Source organism: Lathamus discolor, chromosome 13 (genome assembly GCF_037157495.1).
Source record: "Lathamus discolor isolate bLatDis1 chromosome 13, bLatDis1.hap1, whole genome shotgun sequence".
Lineage (NCBI taxonomy): Eukaryota > Metazoa > Chordata > Aves > Psittaciformes > Psittacidae > Lathamus > Lathamus discolor.
In genome coordinates this window covers 202,278-207,960 of record NC_088896.1, presented here as the reverse complement: position 1 = coordinate 207,960, position 5,683 = coordinate 202,278, and the positions used below count along the sequence as shown (strand labels likewise).

Here is a 5,683-nt window from a genome sequence, read left to right as displayed (position 1 = left end):
CGAAAATCCAGGATGGAAAGCTGGTGCTGGGCGTTTTTAGCACACTGTGAGCTTTACAACGGTGCCACTCGCATTGCTTTCGCACCTCGCTTTTCCACCTATAAGTCTGTTTGAATCCAACATCTCCGGTGCCTGCTGTCCAGCAACCGAGTGAGTATAACACGGGTTAGGGTTCAGAGCCTCAGCCACAGTCTCATCTCCAAAGTCTGAACCCCAGAGTCTAAGCCGTAGAGTCTCAGCAACAAGCTCGGCACCAGAGTCTCAGCTTCAGAGTATCAGCCAGTAGGGTAAGGATTAGGGGTGCCTTACATCTAATACATCTATTATCCCACGTTGTGTTAGTGTTAGGGTTTGGGTTAGGGCTGCCTTACATCTATTATATCTATTAACCCACGTTAGGTTAGGTTAGGATTAGGGATAGGGGTCCCTTACATCCATTACATCTATAAACCCATGTTGGGTTAGGGATATCGATAGAGGTTAGAATTATAGTTACGGTTAGGGTTTGGGTTTACTGTTAAGGTTAGGGGTTAGTGTTAGGGTTATGGTTAGGGGTTAGTGTTAGGGTTGAGATCGGGTGGCGGAGTCACGCTCGTGGATGTGGCTATCCCTATGTGGCCAGAGTTAGGGTTAGGCTTAGTGTTAACGGTTAGGTTTAACATTAGGGTTAGGGTTACAGTTAAGGGTTGGGGTTACGGTTAGGGTTTAGGTTAGGTTTAGGGTTATGCTTAGGTTAGGTTTAGGTTAGTGTTAACGGTTAGGTTTAGCATTAGGGTTAGGGTTACAGTTAAGGGTTGGGGTTACGGTTAGGGTTAGGGTTTAGGTTAGGTTTAGGGTTTAGGGTTTAGGTTAGGTTTAGGGTTATGCTTAAGGTTAGTGTTAGGGGTAGGTTTGAAAGTTAGGGTTATGGTTAGGGTTGGTGTTAGAGGTATGGTTAGTGTTAGGGTAGGGGTTAGGGGTTAGAGTTAGGGTTGACCCCAGGTGGCAGAAACACATTCGTGGGCATGGCTAATCCAAAGTAGGGTTAGGGTTACGGTTAGAGTTAAGGTGAGTGTGAGGGTTAGGGTGAGGGTTAAGATTAGGTTTAGGTTGTTGGTGAGGGCGTGGGTTATGGTTAGGGGTAGGGTGAGGGTTACGGTTAGCTTTAGGATGAGGGTTTGGATTAGGTTTCGGGTTTGTGTTAGGGTTACTGTGAGGTTTGCTGTTAGGGTTAGGGTGAGAGTTGGCTGGTTAGGGTGAGGGTTGGGTGCTTAGGGTGAGGGTTGGCTGCTTAGGGTGAGGGTTGGCTGCTTAGGGTGAGGGTTGGCTGCTTAGGGTGAGGGTTGGCTGCTTAGGGTGAGGGTTGGCTGCTTAGGGTGAGGGTTGGCTGCCTAGGGTGAGGGGTTAGGCTTAGGGCTCCATTACATCTATTAGGGGTTAGGGTTAGTGTTAGGGATTATCTTTCAGAGTCTCAGCCAGTCTCATACCCAAACTCTGAATCCGAGAGTCTTAGCAATGGTCTGAGGAACAATCTCAGCACAAGAGTCTCAGCTGAAGCATATCAGCCACAGTCTCATCTCAGAGTATGAGCCCTGGAGTCTTAACCACAGTCTGAGCCACAGTGTCTGAGCTGCAGTCTACTCCCCTAATTCTGTATCCCAGAATCTTAGCCACAGAATCTCAGCTGCAGGCTCATCTCTAAAGCCTGAATTTTATAGTTTTGGCCACAGTTTCTGTTACCGTCTCAGCCCCAAAGTCTGAATCCCAGAGTCTTAGCTAAAGAGTCTCAGCCACAGTCTGAATTCTACAGTTTTCTCCACAGTCTCAGCCACAGTCTGAATTCCACAGTCTCAACCCCAGAGTCTGAATTGCATAGTCTTAGCCATGGAGTGTCAGCAACAGTCTCAGCCACAGATTCTGAGTCCGAGAGTATCAGCTCCAAAATCTGAGGCCTAGAGTCTCAGTCACACTCTCACTCACAGAGTTTCAGCCACAGTCTCAGCCATAGTCTTAGCCACAGAGTCTGAGTCCTAGATTCTCAGCCCCAGTCTCAGTCCTTGAGTTTCAGTCCCTGAACCTCAGCCCAAAAGTCTGAATCTCCAAGTCTCACCCATCTGAGACAGAGAAAGTGCAACAGAAAATTAAAGCCAAAGAGCACCCACAGAGGAAATGGCAAGAAACTACAGAACAGACAGGGCACTCACCAAACAGCCAGGGATCAGCTTTGCTACAACCAGGGAGCAGCCACAGAACCAGAGCCAGGTAATACAAAGACCCAGCTGTGGCTTATCAGGGTGCTTTTATCCCAGGTGGTGGTTTGCCACTCACCTGCCCCAGCCCATTGAGGGAGGAGCTGTGGGTGGGGCTTGTGGTATACGAGGCACAGCCTTTTGTCAGGGAGCTCATTTGGGGTTCAGCTCTCATCAGGGTAAGTTCTCTGGTGTTAGCTGAGGTTTTTTGGCCTTAGAGCTTTGTGGTTTGTTTTAGGTGGGGTTTTTTTGGGGTGGGTTTGAAATGGTCTCCTCTCAGTGAAGATCTTCAGGTTATGTTAAGGCTTACTAGTGCACACATTAGTAAGTATCTTTGTGTAGAGGTTTTTTTAAGTGTTATATTTGTAAGTGGTGGTGGTGAGGCAAAAAGAACCCTGCAGCTGCTCTCAGGGGGAGGAGTTGCGGTCAAGGTAATCTTTGCTCGATGTCCTAATTAACTGCGCATCATTTCTGTTCTCTTTTGCAGATGAAGGAAAGGTATATGGGTAGAGAAGAAGTGTACTGCTGAGCCAAAAAGGGGTTTGTCTCAAGAGTGGCTTTGGACCTCTGCCCTCATAAAATGTGAGTTAAAAGAATGGGCCTGGATAGGTGCAGGAAAGAGTTGTAAGGTTGGTGGGGGAGGGAAACTTTTAAAGAGGTGGTCTCTTTGGGCAGGTAAAGGGAGCAGGTTATTATTCAGTTTGAGCTTTTATTGCTTTATAAAGCTAAAGTACATCTGGGGGTCGTGCCTCAGAGTCTTGAGTTCCGTAGTCTCTCAGGGTATAGCTCCAGGTTGCTTCTACAGCTGTGTTCTTTCAATATATATTTTCCCAGAGCTGCCTCTGTCCAGCCATCTTGACAGTTAAGGTGAGAGGCCATTAACTGACTGAAGCAGCAGCTCAATGCAAAATAGTTTAGTATTGGAAGGCATTTTTTTATTTGCGTTTTCCTGGTGATTTGCAGGCAGGGCAGAGCAGGCAGAAATGTCAAAAGTGTGACGTAACTGAGTGGCAGGAGGGCTTAGCATGGGGCTGACACTTCGAGCACCATATCGGAGCGCATCTGTTTCTGTTTATTTTTGCAGGTTTCATATCCGAATTGGGAGAGGCGAGGCCACACAGTTAGAGGGGATTTACGAAGCTAAGAGGGTTTTGTACTGGGACGACGACTGACAGCGTAGCCTAATACGGTGGCGGGGTTCACGGTCTTTCTCGCAGCTGCCGTGCGCTTGCCTTAGGAGTAGGATGAGTACTCGCAGGGAGTCAGGGAGGTAAGGAGAATAACTGCAGGGTCAGTCACCTCACCAGAGTGACGGTCACTCATCTCTACTCTCTCAGGTCTTGCAGGAGAGGGGAGCCCAGGAGCACCTTTCAGAAACTTTTTTGGACAGGATGAGCACCGTTTCGCAGAGCGGTAAAGCGGCAGGATAGCGAGACAGGACTCACAGAGGCGAGGCCCCAGCTCGGAGGATTCTAAGCGTGCACCCTTTTCTGTTTTTTTATAGGTGCAGCAGCCGAGTCGGGAGTGGTGAAGCCACACATTATGGTGGGCCGTGAGAAGGTAAGAAGGTTGTGACCGTGGGTGGCGATTAAGAGTAGAGAATAACATCGGATGGGCGTTCAGTGTTTGTGTTTGATATTGCAGGTCCTGAATAAAGTTTGGAGTCGGATGAGAGCTTGAGGTGAGTCAGGGAAGTAATGGGAAAGATTGCAGGGTCAGTTACTTTGTGCAGTACTGTGGTTATTTGTATCTCTTGTACTCCTAGGACCCGAAGGGGAGGAGAGGCCCGTCTTCGTATTCCGCGGTCACTTCGGAGCCGGTGAATAAAACGTCAGGTGGCTTCGGAGCAGGTGGAGGGTCCTCCAGGAAGAGGCCGGCATCGACGGCCGGGGTGTCAGCGACGACAGTCAGTGCGACGTATTTCCATTTCTTTGTTTGCTGAAGGTGATGAAGGAGAACTCGGCAACTGAGGCAACATCCCGGGACTGTGACATGGGAGCTCTGAGCCATGAGGCTGGCTTGAGACCCATGGCACTATGGAACCTGAATAGATAGACTCCTTTTTGGAGCCGGAGGGCAGGAAATGAGGTCAGGATGGCAGGAAGGGGTTTGAAATGTAGCATGGGGGAGAGGGAAAGGGAGGGTGTTTCATTGCAGCAATTACAGTCTTGGAGTCGGGCTCACAGCCGGACCATCACAGCAGTTTTGGTGGTCGGTGTGGGAATCTCACGGTCACGTCAGACTTTGTTCTGGGGCTCTGCAGGAGCCTCATTGTCTCCGTCTCATCGACCCACCGGCAAGCGAGACAGATGGGGCATTCCATCTTGGAAGCGGTCTTCCACGAGAGAGTTCATGTCTTTTTGGTGTCACAGAGTCTACAGTGTTCTCCTTGCGCGTGTGTATTTGTGTTTGCTTAGGAAATGTTGTAACCATGGCATGTAGTTGTGTGAGGTGGCAGGGAGCTGGAGGGCAATGTGTTCGGTGTAAGCTTAGTGCTTTACTTGTATGTGGGGAGTGTGTTGTAGACTAAAAGAGTTTTCCTTTCCAGATTTTTAGAAGAAACGCAAAAAAAAAAAAAAAATTGCAAAAAGAAAACCACAAAAAAAAAACCAAAACAAACAAAAAAAAAAGCCACACCAAAAAACAAAAAACCAACACAAACCAGCCAGGGGAGGGTTTTTTTTCCTCCCCCAGCTGGGCTTTTTTTTTTTCTCCAGTCCCGGCTGGTCTGTGAGGTGATGTTCATCTCCTATGTTTGGGGGCAGGCTGGTGCAGGGATGGGGTTTTCTCAGGCAGGCAATTTTTTGGTGTTCTTAGGAACATAGTTCCTGAGGAGTTCTGAAGTCGGGTTGGGGCTGTTGTCATGCATTATGGAAGAAATTCTGAGTGTTGGTGTGGCAGTCTTTCAGGTACTTTATTATGTATGTGTGTAATATGGTAGGACATTATACTTTGCTGTTGTTCGTGTTGTGTTTTGGCTGGAAATCATTAGCTTTGCAGACACAGAAAAATGACAGCTGAGGTGGGGATGTTTAGAGTTGACATTGTTATGATCTGGTTTGAAATTTATTTTGGTGTGCAGGTTAGTTTCTTGAGAGATGATAACACGGAGAGGAGCTCCCTCCATTTTTGGATGGCTATAAGGAGCCCATGGAATTTTTCTGTCAGAAGACCAGTAGCGGTCAGTGTGAAATGGAAGACGGTTTTGATGCTGGAAAATTGAGTGACTATCCATATGTGAAAAAGCACGGTAGGTGTACAGAGTCTCATGTGACTCGTAAAGAGTTGCTGGATTTATGAGGATGAATAGTCCATTGTGCCAAATATCATTTATGTATGTAATTGTATATAACTGAAATGTAGAATGTTAGTAATTACTAAACTAAATGCAAGGTCAATGTCAACGGGATTGGTTGTAGAATGATGGTGTGGGTTTTAGAGCGTTTCTATTAGTA

At 47.5% G+C, this 5,683-nt stretch overlaps 1 long non-coding RNA gene across 3 annotated transcripts; it reads left to right on the top strand.

Moving 5' to 3' along the window:
- Positions 1–2,340: 2,340 nt before the first annotated feature.
- Positions 2,341–4,618, top strand: LOC136021406 (uncharacterized). Of its 3 annotated transcripts, XR_010615766.1 has the most exons (7): positions 2,447–2,552; positions 2,716–2,810; positions 3,313–3,498; positions 3,566–3,641; positions 3,733–3,788; positions 3,873–3,909; positions 3,994–4,618. It is a non-coding gene; the product is annotated as an uncharacterized LOC136021406 (long non-coding RNA). The 3 variants fall into 3 exon arrangements; XR_010615765.1 differs by lacking the exons at positions 2,447–2,552; positions 3,313–3,498; positions 3,566–3,641 and adding an exon at positions 2,341–2,407; XR_010615764.1 differs by lacking the exons at positions 3,313–3,498; positions 3,566–3,641.
- The last annotated feature ends 1,065 nt before the right edge of the window (positions 4,619–5,683 follow it).